The 20,535-nt window shown below is 39.2% G+C and overlaps 1 protein-coding gene and 1 long non-coding RNA gene across 3 annotated transcripts in view; both read right to left on the reverse strand.

Annotated features, from left to right (window-relative positions):
- The window catches only part of NKAIN2 (sodium/potassium transporting ATPase interacting 2), a 718,671-nt gene that overhangs the window by 552,472 nt on the left and 145,664 nt on the right, over positions 1 to 20,535 (reverse strand). The window lies entirely within an intron of this gene.
- LOC121937257 lies at positions 4,233 to 9,206 on the reverse strand. The gene is made up of 2 exons (XR_006105095.1): positions 8,967 to 9,206; positions 4,233 to 5,233 (listed from the first exon to the last, which is right to left on the reverse strand). It is a non-coding gene; the product is annotated as an uncharacterized LOC121937257 (long non-coding RNA).

Genomic DNA, 20,535 nt, shown 5'->3' on the forward strand with positions numbered 1-20,535 from the left:
GTCCCTCTTTAGCTCGAGGGCATTCAGATATATTTGCTAGCAAAAGGGTTAATGGATTCCACCTTTGAAAAATGGACTTCTTTAAATGCTTATAATATGATGGATAGTTAACTGCATGCATATTGGTAAACAGAGGTGAAAAACAAATTAATTGGAAGGTAGAGAGTTTATTGTTTGCTTGCCATTTGATAGATGGATCTCATTATTTTGGGGAGGGGGGGGGGGTCAACAAAGCCGTAACAGCTTCCTGAGAAAGGAGAAGTGGCAGCTCCAGGAAACTGCTTACAGATGGACAGCCAGCAGGCTAAAAATATTACTTCTGTCCACCTCATCAATAAAGCGGCTCCATGCAGAATGGCAATTATTCTTTTCCTGCTTCTGCTGCCCTTTGCAAGGCATAAAGGCTGTTATTGATAATAGGGAGATGTACAACAAAATATATACAGTAACACAAATGCATTTGCTAGGGTAAATCTATGCTAGGTAGATTTGCAGTCTTTTTGTGTCATTATTTAAGATGGCAGCATGCACTTGTCAATGTCCAAGAGGATTATGCTGATCCTGTATTTTGTTACTAACCTATTAATGATTAATCATACCAATTATTTGCTTATATTTAGAAACTCTGTGATCTAAATAAAGGAAGTATTACTATCTTTTTTTTAAAAAAAAAAACACCTCATTTAATACTTACATATTTAAGTGGTACAAGGACAGACCTTGATATTCTTCATCCACAATAGATGACCTCACAAAGATGATATTTTTAGAACATTGCATAGGGATACACTATAAAATTAATTGGATATAGCATTGGGTGCACAGAACCAAGGAATAAATATCTTTTATTTCACCAACTAGTCGTTTAAAAATGTTTGAATTGCACATTCAAAATACCAGCCTAAAATGTGCTACACAAAACATTTTTATCAAATGATGATACACATGCATACTGGCTGATTCTGATGCTTTTAAGAATAGTAATGATGTATATTACATATATATGATGCCCTTGCCCACAAGGCTACTACAGACAACACAGTGTAACAATTCAGGATATAACCTTATACATATTTACTAAATGAAAGCATCACTGAATATAGTGGGATTTAATCAAAAGTAAACACAGATGGAACTGGGCTGCAAGCATAATTAATAAAAGGTTTTCTGAGGCCTGGTACATACCTCTGGGAAAAGGCAGGGTGGCAGCGGCGGCCTGTTTGGCTGCAAAGGGATGACGCAGTAGCCAAACTGCCTGGCATTCCTCTGCCCCCCAAAGAACCCAGAAAACCCGGGTTCTTTTTGCGATGGTGCTGGCACATCATGAGTCGCTATTGGCACACTCATGACATGAGGGACGCACAGTGACGTGTATATGCTGAATATCCCTTACATCAAAATGGCAGCATCCATGTGGGTGGGACACTGCCATGATGCCACTGCTGATACACTGCAGGGTTTGGGAGACTGCAGTTAATGCACACTCCCGAACCCTAGTATCGGCACCGCTACATGCCTTTTTGCCCATCTATACCAAATGAGTCCTTGCATAAAAGAATTTGGACTAGAATGGAGAATCCTAGTCTATTTCTCCTGAATAGATGATACTTTGGCTTTGATCCAAATAATGTACTGTAGGGCTCATTCTTCCAGTGAATTTCTGTTTAGAGGATGTCCCCATGGAGAAAAGAAGCAGGGAACAATTCTTCCTCTTCCTTAAAGCTCTCGCATCTCCAAATGGTATTGGGGCCTTTAGAAAGAATGGGGTTGGTGGCATATAATACAGCTGTAGAAGACTAGAGCACAACTATTCATGAAAACCAACTTGTGCTACAGTAGCATCACTGAGGGGGGACCACTCTGAGTGACACCCCAGGAGGGTGACACCCAGTTAGCCCCCCCCCGGCACCACCCCCATGCTCTGTCCTCTGCATGTGCCTCTCCATTCCCCACACATGCCACTCCATCCTCTGCGTGCCTCTCCATCACCTGTATGCACTTCTCTGTTCCCGTGTGCATGCATGCACTGCTTCATTCCCCAGAGTGCACTCTGTCCCCCAAGCACTGTCCTGTCCTTTTCCTCATCAGGGCTGGCTTGAGGAGAAGGACCATGCACTGTTCCTGGAAGCCCCACCTCTGAAACCCAACTGGAAGTCCCCCCCCCCAAAAAAAAGTTCCTCCCCTGGAAGTTCCACCTCAGTGTTACCCGGTATGGGAACGCCACTAGTGTGCTGACTTCCTACAGTCGATAAGACTCCTTCCATGGACAGAAGCAGCTATTCTGTATGTAGAACATGAAGGCTCCAAAATTATTCCAGGGCAAAAGAATAGCCTTGAATCTTAGCAGTTGTATCCAATCACAGAAAGTATTGGCAAAAGGGCTGTGACCACTTCTTCAAGCAGTTTCAGTAAGGTTTTTGATAAGGTATCCCATGATAGTCTTGCAAACAAGCTAAATTCTACTGTGAGATGGACTTGCAATTGGTTGAACAATCAAACTGAAAGGGCTCCTTTTCTTTCCGGATAGAAGTGACTAGCAGTGTGCCATAGGGTTCTGTCCTGAGCTTAGTGCTATTCAACATCTTTAGCAATGTGCCGGATCATGAAACAGAGGGCATGCTTATCAAATTTGCAGATCACACCAAATTAGGACTGGTATATAATATCCAAGAGGATAGGATCAGAATTCAAAATGACCTTACTAGAGCCGGGTCAAAATAAATTTGAACAGGGAGAAATGTAAGACACTACACTTGGGGGGGGGGGATGAAATATACAGATATAGGATTGGGGACACCTGGCTTGACAACAGTACATGTGAAAGGGATCTAGGAGTCTCAATAGACAAGAAGCTGAACATGAGTCAACAGTGTAATGCAGCAGCCAGTGTGATGCAGGAGCCAATGCAATTCTGGACTGCATCAACAAGAGTACAGTGTCCCCAACAAGGGCATTATTATTGCCACTTTACAGTGGTACCTCGGGATACGAAATGCGCGGGTTATGAAATTTCCGGGTTACGAAAAAAATCCATTCAAAAAAACTGTTCCGGCTTACGAACGTTTTTTCGGGTTACGAAAAAAAATTTGGTGCTTTTCGGCGCTATTTCACACGAAATCGTGGCTTTTCCCCATTAGCGCCTATGGGTTTTCGGCTTGCGAAGGCTTTTCGGGTTACGAAAGCGGCGGCGGAACGAATTAATTTCGTAACCCGAGGTACCACTGTATTTTGCTTTGGTCAGACCTCTAATGGAACAATGTGTCCAGTTCTGGGCACCATATTTCAAGCAGGATGTTGAGAAGCTTGAAAATGTCCTGAGGAGGGTGACCAAAATGGTAAGAGGTCTGGAAGCCATGCAATGTATGAAGCTAGGTATGTTCAGCCTGGGAAAGAGAAGTTTAAGAGGTGACATGATAGTCATGTTTTAATATTTGAAGGGATGTCATATTGAGGATATAGCAAACTTATTTTCTGTTGCCCCGAGACTAGACACAGAGCAATGGATTAGAATCATAGAGTTGGAAGAGACCACAAGGGCCATCCAGTCCAACCCCTGCCATGCATTAATGTTACAAGAAAAGATATTCCACCTAAACATTAGGAAGAACTTTCTGATGGTAAGATCTGTTGGACAGTGGAATGTGCTGTCTTGGAGAGTGGTGGAGTCTTGTTTTTGGAGATTTTAAAACATAGGCTAGATGGCCATATGTCAGGAGTGCTTTGATTGCGTATTCCTGCATGGCAGGCAGGTGGTCTGTATGGCCCTTGTGATCCTGGCCAACTCCATGCTTCAGTCCATATCATCCATACCATGGATTTTCCATGGAACAGGAAACTAAAAGCCCATCTAACTAAAAGATAACTAAAAGTCATCCACAATACATAGTTTAAAGAAAGATACCAGCAATTTAGTACTATTTGTCTATTGTATGTTCATTAAGTATCAGTGGACAATATAGCTAATTTTTCAGGTTTACTGCAGTTTAGTAATACAAGAAAGTGCAGTCTCCCCATGCCCTTCTAAGTGTGATAAAACTACATTCAGAGTTGGCCCTCTGGCCATTCTTGGCTCAATTTGGTTTAATTTCTCCTCATCCTTGAACTAGTGCAGGTTATGGAAGGTCTTAAGTGGGAAAACTGTCTAGCAGATCTCTGGAAGCCACCAGTGTTTGATGTGGTGGTGAGCAGTGACTACCATGTCTTTTTTTTAAAAAAAAAATCCCAAGCAAACAATCAGTTAATTCAATTAATTCAATAACAATTCAGCAATTCAATTTAAACACAACACATTTGTACATCACACATATTCTTCATCCAACTCTATACCCATCTCTCCCTCTCCCTTGAAACCTTCTCCTTCTCTCCTTCTACATTCTTATCCTCTCCTCCTTACTCCTTCTTCATTCCCCCTCTAACCTTCTAAACCTATTTATACTCTCTTTGCCTACCTCTAGCCCCCTTACGAATTTAATTCCACTTCCAACCCCCCCTCATTTAACTAACTACCTCTCTCTTCATATCTCTACCTCTTTATCACTTATCCCTTTCTTGACTTCTTTCCTCCTACTGTATATCCATTCTTTCATACCTTTCCTTTTGTTCCTTTCATTTTTCCTTTCCCATGTCATGGGAGTGGTGATTCCAGGATTTAGCTCAGACTGAAAGGGATTATCAACAGTGCTAAACTATATCATTCATACCAGTTTATCATCTTGGATACCTCCTTTAATACTCCAAAACCTGGAGCAGATTCATCTGACATGAAGGTCACCAGCTACCACTCTCCTGGCATATACAAATAAGTTGTTGTTGTTGCATTCCTTCACGTCATGTCCTATTTATGGTTACCTTAAGGTAAATCACAGGGTTTTCTGTAGCTGAGAGTGAGTGACTCACCTAAGGTCATCCAGTGAGTTTCCATGGCTGAGCTTGGAATTGAACCCTATCTCCAGAGTTGTAGTCCAGTGCTCAAACCACTATGCCATACTGGCTCTGACACAAAAAAAGTAGATTAAACTTAATGTGTATTGTCAACTTCTGCAACTGTAAGGAAATGCATTTCACATTCACATTTTACCTCACTGAAATGTTTGATTATTTTAATAAAATCTATTTATCTTGAACTGAATTCTTATTTCTGTTCTTCTTTGATGCAGGTAGGCAGATGGACAAAGGTATCAGTGAGAAGTCTCTTTGAAGTTTGGAATTTCTTCATCCAGTTCTGCTGCAAATACTGTAATGAGTGAATAGGAAAGAGAAGCAAACAGAAGCCCACAGTTAATTGGGAATAAGTCCCACTGAATTCTCTCTGAATTGCTCCTTGTCTAGATAATTATACAGAATATTGGGATATACAAAAGGCTCTTCATTATCAGGAATGTTTCAGATGAGATCAATGCTCATATGGCAAATATGTTTCTACAAAGACATATTCAGATATAGCTTCTAGTAGTTGGTGTAAAATTAACCATTTTCTTTCATTCCATTTTCCTGATCCCAACTGGATCTGAAAACAGTAAGGAGACATTTCATTCAGTGTCATAGAGCACGTGGACCATGTGTCTACCTTCTAGATGTCAGTAGTCCATGTGACTTAAGGGTTTTCCCATCCACTGGGACATTTACACATTTTTAAAACAACTTGAAATTTCAAGGCTAAAGAGTACAAATAAGAAATTATCGCCTAAGGGTGCATCTACATTGTAGAAAAACTGTAGTTTGATACCTCTTTAACTGCCATGGCTGCATCCTACAGAATCCTACAGAATCTTGGGATTTGTAGGTTTGTGAGGCACTGGCACTCTTTGGCAGAGAAGGCTAAAGACCTTGTAAAACTGCAAATCCCAAGATTCCATAGGATGGAGCTACTGCACTTAAAGAACTGTCAAACGGCATTATTTCTATAGTGTAGATGCACCTTAAATTTGCTTTCAACCTGTACCTCTCTGTGAACCTTTCAGTACCAATTTGTTGACCTCACACAAGGACAGGAGGGGGCAGGGTACAATAGAAAAGAAGCAATTTCCTCTTGGTTTTGTTATGCTTTGGTATTCTACCAGACTGATAACCAGTCAATTATCTAGAAATGCCAAAACCAAAGAAAGCTAATGTTTATATCATATACCCTTGAACAGTCCTTATTTGGCAGGAAAGGTACTGATTAACCCTCTGCCATTCCATTATTTCATCTGCTTTTAAAATGTCCCACTTTCTTTCTTCTCCTCCCACTTTCATCCTTTGTGTTCAGCTTCTGTTGGTGCAAACTGATTTCAAAGTGCAAAAGTGGTTTGCATCCATTAAGTCAGCAGAGGGGAGAGAAGGGAGGGTTGAATCTGACCGCTTCCTAACCAGGAGGGTGAAAGATTGGGAAATGAAGATCAGCTGTTTAGAATCCGCTGCTTAAAGGTTCCACAGCAGCAGGTATCACAGCCCTAGTCCTATGGGAAAAAACAGCAGCTCTATAGGAGTACAGGTCAACATGAGGAGTGAACACAGTGGGCCTTCCTAATATGCATACATATAATAGCACTTTAAAACCTATGCCATCAGATTACATTATAAACTGCTTAGAGAGTGTTTAACTGCACTGATAAGTGGTATAGCAATGCCCTTGCTATTGCTATTGCTCTAAATCTGGTTGACTTCCAAGTTAATGCGTAAGAGGATTGAACTGCACCAGTGTTTTAACATCCAATGAAACTTAAAGAAAATACCTATTAGTTTCTATTTCCTCTGGCTACAGGCAAAAATGTACACTATAACAGAAGGGTGATTGATCAACTGCAGATTTGCCTCAACGACATGAAATTTAATACACTGAGTCATTACTTCCCTGTTTTGAAGGCATTTTGCAGTCAAAAAAGATATTGTTCAGAGAAGATAAACTGAGATGATCATATGTTCTGAACTAGTGACAAACATGGTAAGTGCACTTGGGTTGCAGTTTTACCAGGAGTAAAACTACAAACACCAGGATCCCATAGGATATAGGCAAAACAGTTAATCTAGCACTAAAATTAGGTAACAAGAACTTCAAATCTCAGGATTACATAGGATGGAGCTACAGGACTAAATATGCTGTCAAACGGCATTATTTCTACAGTGTAGATGCACCTCAAATCTGCTTTCAGCCTGTACCTCTCTGTCAGCTCTCCAGTACCACTTTGCAGGGCACACACAAGGGTGGAGGGGTGGAGTAGAGAGTTAGTTTTGTTATGTTCTTGGTTTTGTTATGATCTGCTGTTCTACCAGACTGTTAACTAGTCAATAATGTAGAAATGCCAAAACCAAAGAAAGCTAATATTCGTATCATGTATCCCCAAAGTCCTCATTTGGTGGGGAAAGAACTGATTAATCCTCTGCCATTGCATTATTTCATCTGCCTATCCAGTTTGACATCTATGAGATATATTGGTTCCTTTCTCTCCAAAGCCTCTTTCTCTTTCTCTGCACTCTGTTGTTGTTGTTGTGTCCTTTCAAGTAGTTTGAGATTTATGGTGACACTAAGGCTATCAGTGGGTTTTCTTGGCGAGATTTATTCAGAGGAGATTTGCCATTGCCTGCCTCTGAGATTGAGAGCATGTGACTTGCCAAAGGTCACTCAGTGAGTTTCATGGCCAAACAGGGATTTGAACTCAGATCTCCAGAGTCACAATGCAATGCTCAAACTACTATGCCACACTGGCTGTATATCCCATCTGAAATACTGTCACTCAGCTGCCTTGGGTGGGATTTGAATACACAGCCTCTTCTATGTATAATTATGATCTGTCTGAGAAAGAGCCTCCCTCTGTATATGTGTGTGTGTGTGTGTGTGTGTGTGTGTGTGTGTCTATATATATATATATTCCACCATGTTCTTGGAATCTTGTGACCTGTTCTGCTCACATGGATTCTCCCTTGCCCTACCAAAATCTGCTGCCAAGGTCTGTTCACCAATCTATGTTTGTTCACACTTTGCTGTTTTAATATGGTATCTAGATCTGTTCAGTAATCCCTCCTTTACCATGCTAGATAATTTGGTTATAACAATGTGCCAAACTCACTTCCTATAGAATGGGAATTTTTCTTCCGGTCTGTCTGAAACTTGGTAGATAGAATACACTGGAGGGAAAAATAGGTCTGAAAACATGTGCGCAGAGGTTATAGACACAATCAGGAAAGCTGGCTTTCACAGTGAAAAAGAAAGAGGCAAACACAATTAAACAGAAAAACAGAAGTGGTCAAAATGTGTGAGAACATGTAAAATGTCTCTGATTCACACACACAAAAAAACAACCAAAACCTCAAATAGGTGATTTCTGTAATGAAAACAAATAGAAACCTGTTCACATTTCTATTTGTTTTCATTGCAAAACCATGGGTGATGGTGGCAAGGAGTAGTACATCTCCTAAAAGTGAACACAGGTTATAGTTTGTCTTCAATTTCATTCATTATATCTTGAAAAGATTTCCTTTATAACTTTGAATACCAAGTTGTCTGTTCAAAAACATTAGACTTCACTTTTATTTGTTTTACCTATCTAAGGGGTAAAGCTGGCAGAGGGAATATTCCTGCTGGTTGCTCTACCTGTTGATAAAGTTCTCAGTTTTTATTTTAATGTTTACATGATGTTCTCCTTTTCATGGAACATACAGAGTCAATTCCTAACTCAAACAGAAACATTCCACTCCTTCTTAGAGGTTGTTGCCCACCACCACCACCCAGGATTCTTGGCAACAACCTGCATTTTTTTAAAAGGATGTGTGGTTCTCCAGTTTCAATTAAAAGGGGAACCACAGGGCCTTTATACTAGAACATGACTTTTTTTGGAATACTGTATTTTTTTTTAAAAAAGAAGGCATGCCCATGCAGGACCTTAGAGCCAATAGTAAACAAAGACACAGAAGAGATCTGTGATGGGCCAATTGTCTATAGCATTATGAAACCAATGTGGATTGAAAATTCTTTTCTAGGAAGTCCCAACCTGTACTTTTGTTGTAGCAGAATTCAGCACGCAAAGTATCTCCGGAAGCCTGCATTAGGATGAAACAACTGGCAGCCTTGGAGCTTGCTAGGAATCCAGCTGTAGATGAAAGCAAACTGAAGTCTGGTTTATCTCCGAAGGGGCACTTTATTTCTTAGAGTTGCTGATTAGAAAAGAACACACTAACAATAGCTATATCACATCCACCACTGACACAAACCCACACTGTACAGTAGAGATCTGGACTTTATATACACTTTTGCCATGTGTCCACTTTGCCCAGCCTCTTGCTGTCATCATTTCTTGTGCCACCTGAATTATTGTTCTCCTTCCAGAATGACACTGGATATTTACATTAGCACTATGTGCTCTCTGGCACACAATGACCTTGTACTTTCAACTGCTGACATGAGCTCTAACTGCAACCAATTCTCTGGTTAACAAGCAGTACGTGACCATTTGCCACGTTGTCACATCTGGACATTTTCCTTTAGGCTTTATTTCACAACAATTTTTTACAGGCCTTGAGATAAATAAAAACTGTGATGAAAATAAATATTTAACCTAGATTAAATATTTGTAGGTTAAATATAAGTTTATTTAACAGTGAAAATATAAATTTTAAGATGGACCTCCCACAGGGGGGAAAAAACCTTCCTGTGAAGGAACTAAAGTATGACTTTTTAGCAATGCTGTTTTATTTACAATTGACAACCCCAATCTTTTAAGAGAAATGAAGCAAGGTCTTGAAGAATTTCTACTACCCATAAATTAGGCAGCACCATTTTCTCCTGGAAGCTTCTCTTGCCCCTCCTTTATCCTGTCCTTGTCCTTAAGGGTGGCTAGGTTTTATGAGGCAACTTGTCTCCTTGCCAGTGAAATCTACCATCCTTACTAGATTTCTCTGCAACTACTTCTGTACACTGCACAGTATAGATGAATTGCTTGCACTCAGTGGCTGAAATATGGTAGCAAACTCTACATCTAATTTTATGCACTTCCTTCCGAGCTTCCATTATTCTTTCCAGCAGAAGGTGAATTATTTAAAGGAGAGCAAAGACTCCTTCCTTGAAGTTTATTTGCATACATGTGATCAAGAGTTAGTGTTCTGAGCCTCTGAGGAAATTTCCTTGGAGATCCCTAATCACCCTTAGAAGTATATTCTAATGAAAATCTATTCATCTCAGAGTCTTTTCAATGTATCATTTTTACCATAGGATTAAAAATGTATCCCTTTTTACCTTAGGAAGTAATAAAACCATAAACTTTACTAAATAAGATGGATACTGTAGAAGAGACCCCAAATCTGCCTTATAAAAACACAGATTATATTCAATTTATGATGTGATTATGCTACATAATGACCTATTTGGTTTACTTCTGGTTCTTTCCTCCTAAATACAACTCTTTAAGTAAAGATAACCTACTGTTGTACTTCAATACGTTAATTTCATTGGTTATGCTTTTTAATGTATTGTATGGGTGGAAGTAAATCATTTTGACTGCCACTGAAATCTTTTTGGATTACATAGTAAGAGGGCTGAGCACATCAGTCAAAATTTGGTTGATTTAAAAATAAATAAATCCTGAACTTATTTTTGCAGCCAGAAAAATAAAACTACAGAGTTTAATTTGAGCAGAGATAAGATAAGGAACCTATTTTATGTCCTATGGGCCAGCTCTAGATACTAGAAACAAGAATTGTGCATCTTTTTCTCATTTAGTTCCACACATCTGGAATTAAGATGTGAAAAAGATAGGGAGGCATAGGATAACTCTTTACCAAGTTAACACTGGGAATTTAATAAGTCTTTTCTGGAAATTCTAATGCTGATATTTTTAGCTAGAGTTATTACATCCTTCTCATGACAGATTTTAGGCCTTTTACAGCTTCATAACAGGAAAATTTAACAAACGTATACTATTTCCGATAGCTGTTTTTTGAACCTGAGAAAATACACAGTGTTCTTGTGCCTGCTTATTCTGTAAACCTTTTTGGTACAGAAGCTTTGGCAGGAAAAAGGTGACAACTCAAATTCTGGCTACTACTAAATTTAGACTTAGTGCCATGAATATAAGCAGCAAATTATCCTAACTCTGATTCCAAGAAAAAACTATATTGGTTTAAATGGCAAAATAAAAGATGAAATGATACACCAAAGTGTGGATTGTTATGTTTAAAGGAGTAAAACAAATTGGCAAGAAGCCAGGAAATAAATAACCAATAAATGCCCATAGAAAATAAAATGCACATTATCTATAAATATAAAGGGTCTGAACTTGAAAACCTGGTGAGTTTATACAGAAAATTTATTTGATTGATTGTTTATAAATTCATTTCATTTGTACACTGCATTTCTCCCAGGTTGGGACCCAAGGCAGCTCCCAAAGAGAATAAATTTAAAAATCAAATCCTCGATTGCATTTTGTAGAGAGGTGGGATATAATTAAATATCCACATTAAATAGTATAAAATCATTTAAAAGACATAAACTTTTTAAAAAAAACATCTCAATAAGAAGCTCCCCTGTTTAAACATTAAAAGTCTGCTTAAACATAGAAAGTTTTGCCTGTCAGGAAAAGGAAAGCAGGGATGGAACCAGCCTAGCCTCCCATGGAAGGGAGTTCCAAAGGGTGCTTCCTTTTGCTGCATCCTGGACCTACTTTGGATCCTTTTTCAAAGAGTAGGTCAACCCTGAATCAATCAACCAATACAGATATATCAAGGATAAAGTTTCATGAAGTGATTCCATGGACCAGAGAGTTCCCTGTGATGCTACCTCACCTTTCATGCATTTGAGGAAAGGATTGTTCTATTCCGCCTATTACTTGAGGCATGCAGAAAAAGCCAGTGGTATCTGACAAAGTCAGTCTACGGCAGGTAATGTCTCCTCAAAGTAGGCAAGGTCAGTTAAGTAAAGTCCAGACAAGGTAAAATGCAGCCACAACAGATGCTCTAATACAAAAAGGGCAGATGAAAATAGGATTTTGATTACCTTCAAGTTAGCTCAGGGGACTGAAAGTCTCTACAAGTACACCTGTAAGAGGAGGTTGACTCAGCAAACAGCAAAAGCCAACCTAAGTCTTATACAGGCTGACAGGACAGGTAATCTAATTAGTCTTTTGGATGTTTCTCTCAATCTAATCTCTCAGTTAGAAAAATGTGTACAAAAATGCATATAGATTTCCAGGTGGGGAAATCTTGCAACCTGGTATGAAAATAAAGGGGATGACAGTAGGATATAGTTCAGATTCAGAACACAGACCAGAAAGGTGTGATTCGGGATATAAACCAGAAAGGTTGGAAGCCATTTGGGTCAGAGCAGATGGGCAGGAAAAGGGGGCTTGATCCTGTGTTTTCTGAAAGCAAAACACTGTTGCCATGTCAAGGTTGCAAATAGCCATAGGCTGAAAGTACCACAAGGTGTCAAGCCAGCTACGTGTTTTTTTGCTCGTCTCCCAACCATGCATGTGCACCATAGCACAAACACACCACCTGCAGCCTCCAGTTACCTCAATATTCATACCTACATTCTATTCCATTAGATGCCAGCCCGTATGATTGGCCACACAGTCGCACATGATATGCACCACTTGTACAGTGCATTGGTGTTTCCAATGATACATTGGCAAAGCACAATCATGGAGGCCTCCATATATGCCCACTTCAACCCATGCCCCCTGTTGGACTGTCTGGTTTGTGTATGCTATAATTACATTCATTCCATTATTGGTAATCACCTTTTTGTTTGCTGCAGTCCTGTATTGGCACTGGGGTGTTTACATGCCCATGTGATGATGTGCAGGTTCTGCCTCAAGCTGAAATAACCCAGCTTCTTTTTGCTCTAGTTTTTAGCTTTGGAGCATGGCTTCATTTCATTTTCCTCCCAGTTTTGCCTTGTATGTTATCTAAAAGGCTTCAAGGCTGTTATAAGCTGCTTTATTAGACCAGTGTGGACTACCACTTATAGAGCTGGGTATTTATTTATCATATTTAAATGATAGCCATGTTTAAATATTTGAAGGAATGTCATATTGAAGATAGAACAAGCTTGTTTGTTGCTGCTCCAAAAACTAAGACACAAGGCAATGAATTCAAACTTTCCCAGCCGGATCGGGGCCTCAGCGGCCAGAGCGCCAGCTGCTGAGGCCCCGATCCGCCACTTTCCAGGCTGTGGGGAAGCGGCAAAAGGCCCCTTCCCCACAGCCTGGAAAGGGGTGTCCTTGGGGCTTCAAGCCCCAAGGACACCCCGCGAAAGCGGGGAGGAGGAGAAAGGGGCCATCTGAAGGCTGCGCCCAGCGACACAAATGGCAAAAGGAGCTCCATTTCGGAGCTCCTTTTACGGCCGGGGAAGGGGCGCACTATTCGCCCTGGCGCAGCATGACGACGTCATGTCCACGTCGCCCCGTATAGAGGCGGCGCGGTCATGACGTCGTAATGGCAGCGACCGTGTGGAACGACCACTGCCATTTTGTGTGCACTCTGCGCATGCTAGGGTTGGGGGCATCCGGAAAGGACGCCCCTTTCTAACCCTAGCACACGCAGAGCGCACACTTTAAGGCCCGTCTGTAATGGGCCTACAGAAAAAGATATTCCATCTAAACATTGAGAAGATACTCTTGATGATAACAGCTGTTCAAGAGTGGAATACAATGCCTTGAAGAGTGATAGAATCTCCTTCTTTTGAGGTTTTTAAACAGAGGCTGGATGGCTATCCGTCAGAAGTGCATTGACTGTTTCTTCCTGCATGGTAAGAGGTTGGACTAGATGGGCCTTTGGTTTCTTCCAACTCTATGATTCTATGATCCTGCTCTCTACCAGAATAGCCAGTTACATTGTAAAATGGTCCTTCCCTGAGGCTGGGAAAATTTCATTTTCCTCCCAGATTTGCTGGGAAGTTGTTCCCAAAATCAGATAATGATGGCACACTGAAAGGAGACAGTGAGCTTTAGTTTGGGTTGCCATTTACCACTTACTAGCAAACAAGGAAATCGAAGGCTTTCATGGCCGGCATCCATAGTTTTTGTGGGTTTTTCGATCTATGTGGCCATGTTCTAAAAGGTTTTCTTCCTGACATTTCGCCAGCATCTGTGGCTGGCATCTTCAGATGCTGGCAAAACGCCAGGAAGAAAACCTTCTAGAACATGGCCACATAGGCCGAAAAACCCACAAAAAAGAGGGAAATGTTTCACCAAAGGGAAACTGAAATGATGGAAGAAATTTGTATAAAACGCATTCTAATTCATATGTATGGGTCCAAACATAGAAATAATTACTTAAACTTAACTAGAATTTAAACAGATATAACGTTAACATAGAATACAGTGAGTCCTCACCATATGCACACTCGTTATAAGTGGCTTCCAGCTTATGCGAAAGCCACCGGAGGAATGGGGGAATGGTGTGCGCACCTGGCCGTGCAGCATGCACGAGCCCCATTATATCTAACAGGACTTGAGCATATGCACTTTTTGCCTTATGTGGGGGGTGGGGGGGGGGGGGGGATGGGTCCAGAACGGATCCCCGATATGAGGCAAGGGCGGACTGTACTATGTTGGATCACTTACATATCTAATCACTCTGCTGTCCAGGCAACTGCTGATGTCGGACATGAGGACCCTGCTGTACTTCCCTTATCTTTACCTTAAAACTGGAGTTATACTGGTGGGGTACAGACCGCCGCTTTGCAGCGGTCCGCCGCCGCCGCCATTTGCTCCGCGTGGGAGCCGCAGCAGCCAAACCGCGCGACTCCCGCGCGGAGCAAAAAAGAAGCTCCATTTCGGAGCTTCTTTTTGCGGTGCCTCAATGATGTCGCGAGGCGCCTGGCGCGGACTCGCAACGTCATAGGCACCGCGACACGTCTGGACGCTGTGCGTCCAGTACGTAAAGATGGCGGCGCCCATGTAGAAGGGGCGCCGCCATCTTGTACGTATACAATACGTACTAAATGGCGGTTTGTATCCCGCCACTGATCACATTTTCAAACACAGCAGAGATGGGAAACTTTAGCAGGTCCATTTTCATATTTCTGATTCTCAGCAAAGGCTACATGGCCTTGCCACTTTCCCCAACATCACATTGTCCTCAGCAAAGCTCAGACAATGGGAGTTAGTCCAGCACTAAGAAAAGGAAAACGGTTCCACACTTCTAACACATTTTACCCATTAAACAAGACAATCCATTGTCACTTTCTCACTTTCTTGTTTGTTTGTTTGTTTCTTTATTTGCAATTGTGGAGATTTCAGCTTCAAATGAACTGATCAACTACCATCACATGTAGCTTAAGCCTCAGTAGCAAAAGAAAGTATTCATCCAAATGAGCACTTCAGACATTTTAATTGTAATACCGTACCTTTACTAGCGCAGTAGGTGTACTAGAGATTTAGATTTAGTTCTGAAGACTACGTATCAACTTTGATTTGTTTAAAAATGTGGGTAAAATGTAATTCAGTGAAATAAGCTCAAACACTATAATCACTCTCACCATGAAAGAACCACTTAGCCTCATTTTTAAGCCCTTCAACTACACAAAGGTTACTAGGTTACCATCCCTGTTTCCCCCCCCCCCCCAGTTAAGTATTAAGCTGCTGTGTGTGCTGCTTCTACTGATTGTTCGGACAAGGGCAGACATGAATAAAAGCAGATTTAGAATGTGAATATATTGTATAGAAGCTTCTAATACCAACACTCTCAAAATCTTACTTGAAATGAAATTTTTGCACAAAGATTGTTTACATTAAGTCCATCTTTATGATGAAACACTAGCAACCTGAATGCTCCCTGCTGTTATTCTAATGGTCAAGTCTAGCATTTGACCAAAATAGTGGTAAGTACAATGAACACAAACTTGCAAACAATTCACAAAAGCGAATCTTCAATAAGATGATATTCAACAACTCACTTTGTTTTTACTTCTTTATTTGAGAGAGATATGGTTCTAAATGTGTTCGTATGACTACATAAAAACCATTTCCTTTCTTTTTATCTAAATTTATAATAACTGTTTACTTTTTCTTGAGGAGCACTAATACAAGTAATGACATGTGGCCACTATAGTGTAAACAGGCCAGATACTTCTGAGTGGTTTTGCTGGTTTATGTTCTTCTAGCAGATGAATTATTAATAAAGTTTGCTGGTTATGTTGTTTAAAAAACCATGCAGAATCACACTATATTTTTCCTCCCATGGCAATGACTATTTAGAACCACTAGACAAGAAAAATGTCACTCTGTGTTCAAGAAACAGTTTAATGAATTTGATTGAGATAATGAGTATATACTTTGTTTACAGCTACAATCTGGTTGCATTTTGCAATGCTCATGTATATGTTCCTTAAATGAGAAATAAAGATTACTCTGGTTGGAGTTAATGGAGGCTGCTGCCACACTGCAGAATTAATGCAGTTTGACACCATGCTTATGGTGTTTATGTTATGGCTCCATCGTAGGGAATGCTGAGATTTGTTGTAGCACCAGAGCTCTCTGACAGAGAAGGCTGAAAACCTACATAGAGAAGATGGCAAAATGCAGAATTACTCAACACCTTCTTTGGTTCAGTCATCTCAGAAAAGGCAAAGGGTGCTCAACCTGAGGAAAATAGAACAGAGGACACAATAGGAGAAATGCAGCACAGAATAAGTAAAGAGAAAGTACAGGAATACCTGGTCTCTGGGACCAGATGAACTACACTGAAGGGTATTAAAAGAATTGGCACATGTAATCTCAGAGCCATTGGCAATAATTTTTGAGAATTTCTGGAGAACAGGAGTAGTCCCAGCAGACAGGAGGAGAGCAAACGTTGTCCCCATCTTCAAAAAAAGATACCTGGAAAAGATACTATCCCCATCATACCATCTTTACTAATGACTGAAACAACATGCAGGCATCTGACTAACATCTCCAATTGTTCCCCCCCCCCTCCTCTTTGGTTTGTAACATTCTGTCTGATGAAGAAGCCTAAGGAGCTTTGAAAGGTTGCAACAAGTATATTGTGCATTTCAGCTGGCCAATAAAAGTATCACTGATAGATTTTTGTTTGTATTTGTTAAATGGGCCAACACAGCTACCCCTGCTCGTTTTCTGTATTCTGTGAGTCTATGATTTTACTAGCTTAGATTTTACTAGCTTGTTTGTAATAATATGGCTGACCTTGTCAAAGGCCTTACTGAAATCAAGATGCACCACATCCGCAGCATTCCCTTATCTACCAAGCTTGTAACTCTTTAAAATAAAAGAAATAAGACTAATCTGGCATGACTTGTTATTGTTGACTTTTAGTGATCACAGCATTCTTTTCTTTTTTAAAATATCTTTATTAGTTTTCAATAAAATAAAGTAAAAGACTAGTTACATTTGTACTTCCATTTTGACAAGTTTTGCGTGAAGTTTTTACTTCTAAAACATCCTTCATTGCTTTTATGTACTGAATTTAACATTGGAATTCATTTTCCTAAGGATTAACCACAAACAAAAATTCATATTCTTCTTCTTGGTTGTTTAACACAATTCCATATGAGCATCTGTTGTAAAAACAAGTTAGAAGGGCCATACAATCCTATTTTTTTGTACCTGTTTGATGTGCTTTATTCCCCAAACGTCTTCTCGATATTTAATTTTTTTAACTGTAATTTCTCATGAATTTTCCTTTAGTGGAAAACCTAAGTTAAATTATATTGAGGATACAAACAACTCTCTAATGACCTGATTTTTCTACATTGTACACTGCTTAAACCATTAATTATCTGTCATAAATAACTGTTTTAACTCCCCATATTTCTTTCCAGTATTCTATTATTTGAAGCCATTCCTTATCAAATTTTGACATATTTTTGTTTCTAATTATACCCATAAATAAATATTCATGGAAGATGTGAAAAAAGGAAGGTTTAGAAGAACAACAGAATGAAATAGATAAACTAATATGGAAAGAAGACAAAAAGAAAATAGCCAAGCTATACAAGAGCTTATTAAACTGAGAAACAGAAGTAGATTTAATAAAGAATACAATGATTAGATGGTCCCAAGATTTTGGTCACCCAATTGATATAAAAAGCTGGGGGAAAACTTGGAACAGAACACACAAATTTACAGCTTCTCAACATCTGAAGGAAAACTTCTTGAAAATGTCCAAAAGATGGTATTATATGCCAGTTAAACTGAAGAAAATATATAACCTAAGTGGAAAAAAAACCTGTTGGAGATGCAAGAAAGCAAAAGGAACAATGCATCATATGTGGTGGCTATGCGAGAAAGTACAAGAATTCTGGAAGAAGGTGCACAATACAACACAGAAAATATATTAAAAATCCTCTATGAAACCAGAAATCTACCTTCTAAGCATGACTTCTCTGATGAATTCTCTACTTTAGCATTTTCTGACATTCTCCCTACAAATCCTGGGTGTTTGTTTGAATTTCTCTTCAGTGATTTCCTCCCTTTTCCATTTCTTGTACATGCCCATCTTAAATTTTAGCTAAATTAAAAGTTCTTTAGACTTCCATCCTGGCTTTTTTAGACACCACCTATTCTTTCTCCTAAATGAAATTGTGCCCCATCCTTCATGACCTCCTTTCTCATATTCCTGACCGTGAGACCACCCCCAGTATTCCCTATGTTTACTAAAATCAGCTTTCCTAAGGTCTGGAATGCATGTCTTTCCTAAGGTCTACGTTTATTAGTTGCAGCTACTACAGACTCATTAAATGAATGAGAACTTAGTGATTCAACACGTATGTTAACTCTATTGATTCAATGGGACTAGCAGTTGGATATAGGCAATTATGTTCAGGAGGAAACAGCCTTCTTGCTATAGAAAAATAAAACACACCAAAAAACAGCCATCAGAGAGCTCCTGATCATAATTAGGCAGGGCTCTTGATGAATTAACTACCAAAAGTACAGTTAAAAACTAATTTACATCAGCAGAACTGTGAGGGAAAAAAGTGAAGCAGATAAAACTGTTTCAATAACAGTATCAAAACTATCAGCTTATGCAACTCATTAGCATGGTGTCTGAAACATAACTGAGAAGGATTATATAAACTGATTCATGCATCAACCACAGCTACACATAATAAAGACTAAGAATCATATTTCATAATATAATTCCATACATAATACTAAATAATAAACACTGCCAGCTTACTAATTAGTCATATCTTTTAAAATATGTGAAATACGACGGGAATGAATATTTACACCAAGTATCTGAAGAAAATTACTACAGAAGATTAAACTGTATAACTATTGAAATTAATTTATAGATATATAAATATGTATTAATAAAATTAATACATAAATTGCTATTGCCATTTTGCACTATGAAAAAAAATAGAGTGTTTTCTACAAACTCAAGAAACCAATAAAATAAAACATTTTTCTGTGGCTAAACTTCTGAAGTTAATATAAAACCAGTCACCATGTTGATTCTTTTTAATCCCTTCATGTATTCTGTTCTTTAAATATACTCAAACTTTGTGTTATTTTCAACACCTAAAAGATGATACCAACAGTATCATTCATCTAGTACTCATTCCATGTAACTGGAATTGGAATAAATTGTGATTTTCCCCCTTCGGGGGCAGTGCTATTACTAAGCCAAACTGTGGCCATTTTAAACCTGAAAATGTTCTTCTGAAATGGAAGATTTTTCCCCTGACCTACATCTGACTTTCTTTCAAAAAACAACAACAATTTTACATTGTAACTTTTATGACAGTTTTAGTGCAGCATTCTTTGGAATTCTTCATGCTCCTGACACTTTTCAGAGACAGGATATTAGATCATATTTACAAATCTTTTAAATCACTTTTCCTGCAACAACTGATTTGTAGTTTACTTCCACAAATGGAATCACATTAGTCCATACCATAAGACATAGGAAATGGCATCACATTGCATGATTTGTCACTGTGTCAGTGAGGCAGAGGAATTTGATATGTTAAAAGAGAAAAATGGTATGTGACAGTTATACTTCCATGTTGATGAGCCATATGAGATATGGCTACAGTTGACAGTGAAAGGCATCCCCTTCAAAGTACTCCCTATTCAGAAAAAATGGATAATTTTGGAATCATTACATAGGAGAAAAAGCAAAATTCGGAAGCAATAAAAGGAGCTAAACATGCATGAATAGATGCAGATCAATCTTAGGTAACTTAGGCAACACTTGGTGGATTCATTTTTACAACTATTCATAAACTAGTTCTTGTAACTCAGCATATCCAGTATGTGCAAACTAAGCACCTTCTAACTTCATCCTACCCTGGTACACACTGGGAAACTGGGATAAAGACTAGGTCAACAACCAGCTAGATGGTTTAATGATTTAATCAGATGAAGAGAAAGCAACAAACATAGACTGGAGGTGGCCAAATTCAAAAGGAGAGTCATGTGAACAGTGGATAGATAGAGAGAGAAAGAGAGAGAGAGAGAGAGAGAGAGAGAGGGTTTTTTTTAAAAAATCTACCCTATATTATGAAGATCTCAAGTTACTACCCAAGTACAAACTATTCAAATGGTTTAAAACAAATGTAGAACAATCAAAATAATTTAAACAGAGTAAAATGTA

Source organism: Sceloporus undulatus, chromosome 1 (genome assembly GCF_019175285.1).
Source record: "Sceloporus undulatus isolate JIND9_A2432 ecotype Alabama chromosome 1, SceUnd_v1.1, whole genome shotgun sequence".
Classification (NCBI taxonomy): Eukaryota; Metazoa; Chordata; class Lepidosauria; order Squamata; family Phrynosomatidae; genus Sceloporus; species Sceloporus undulatus.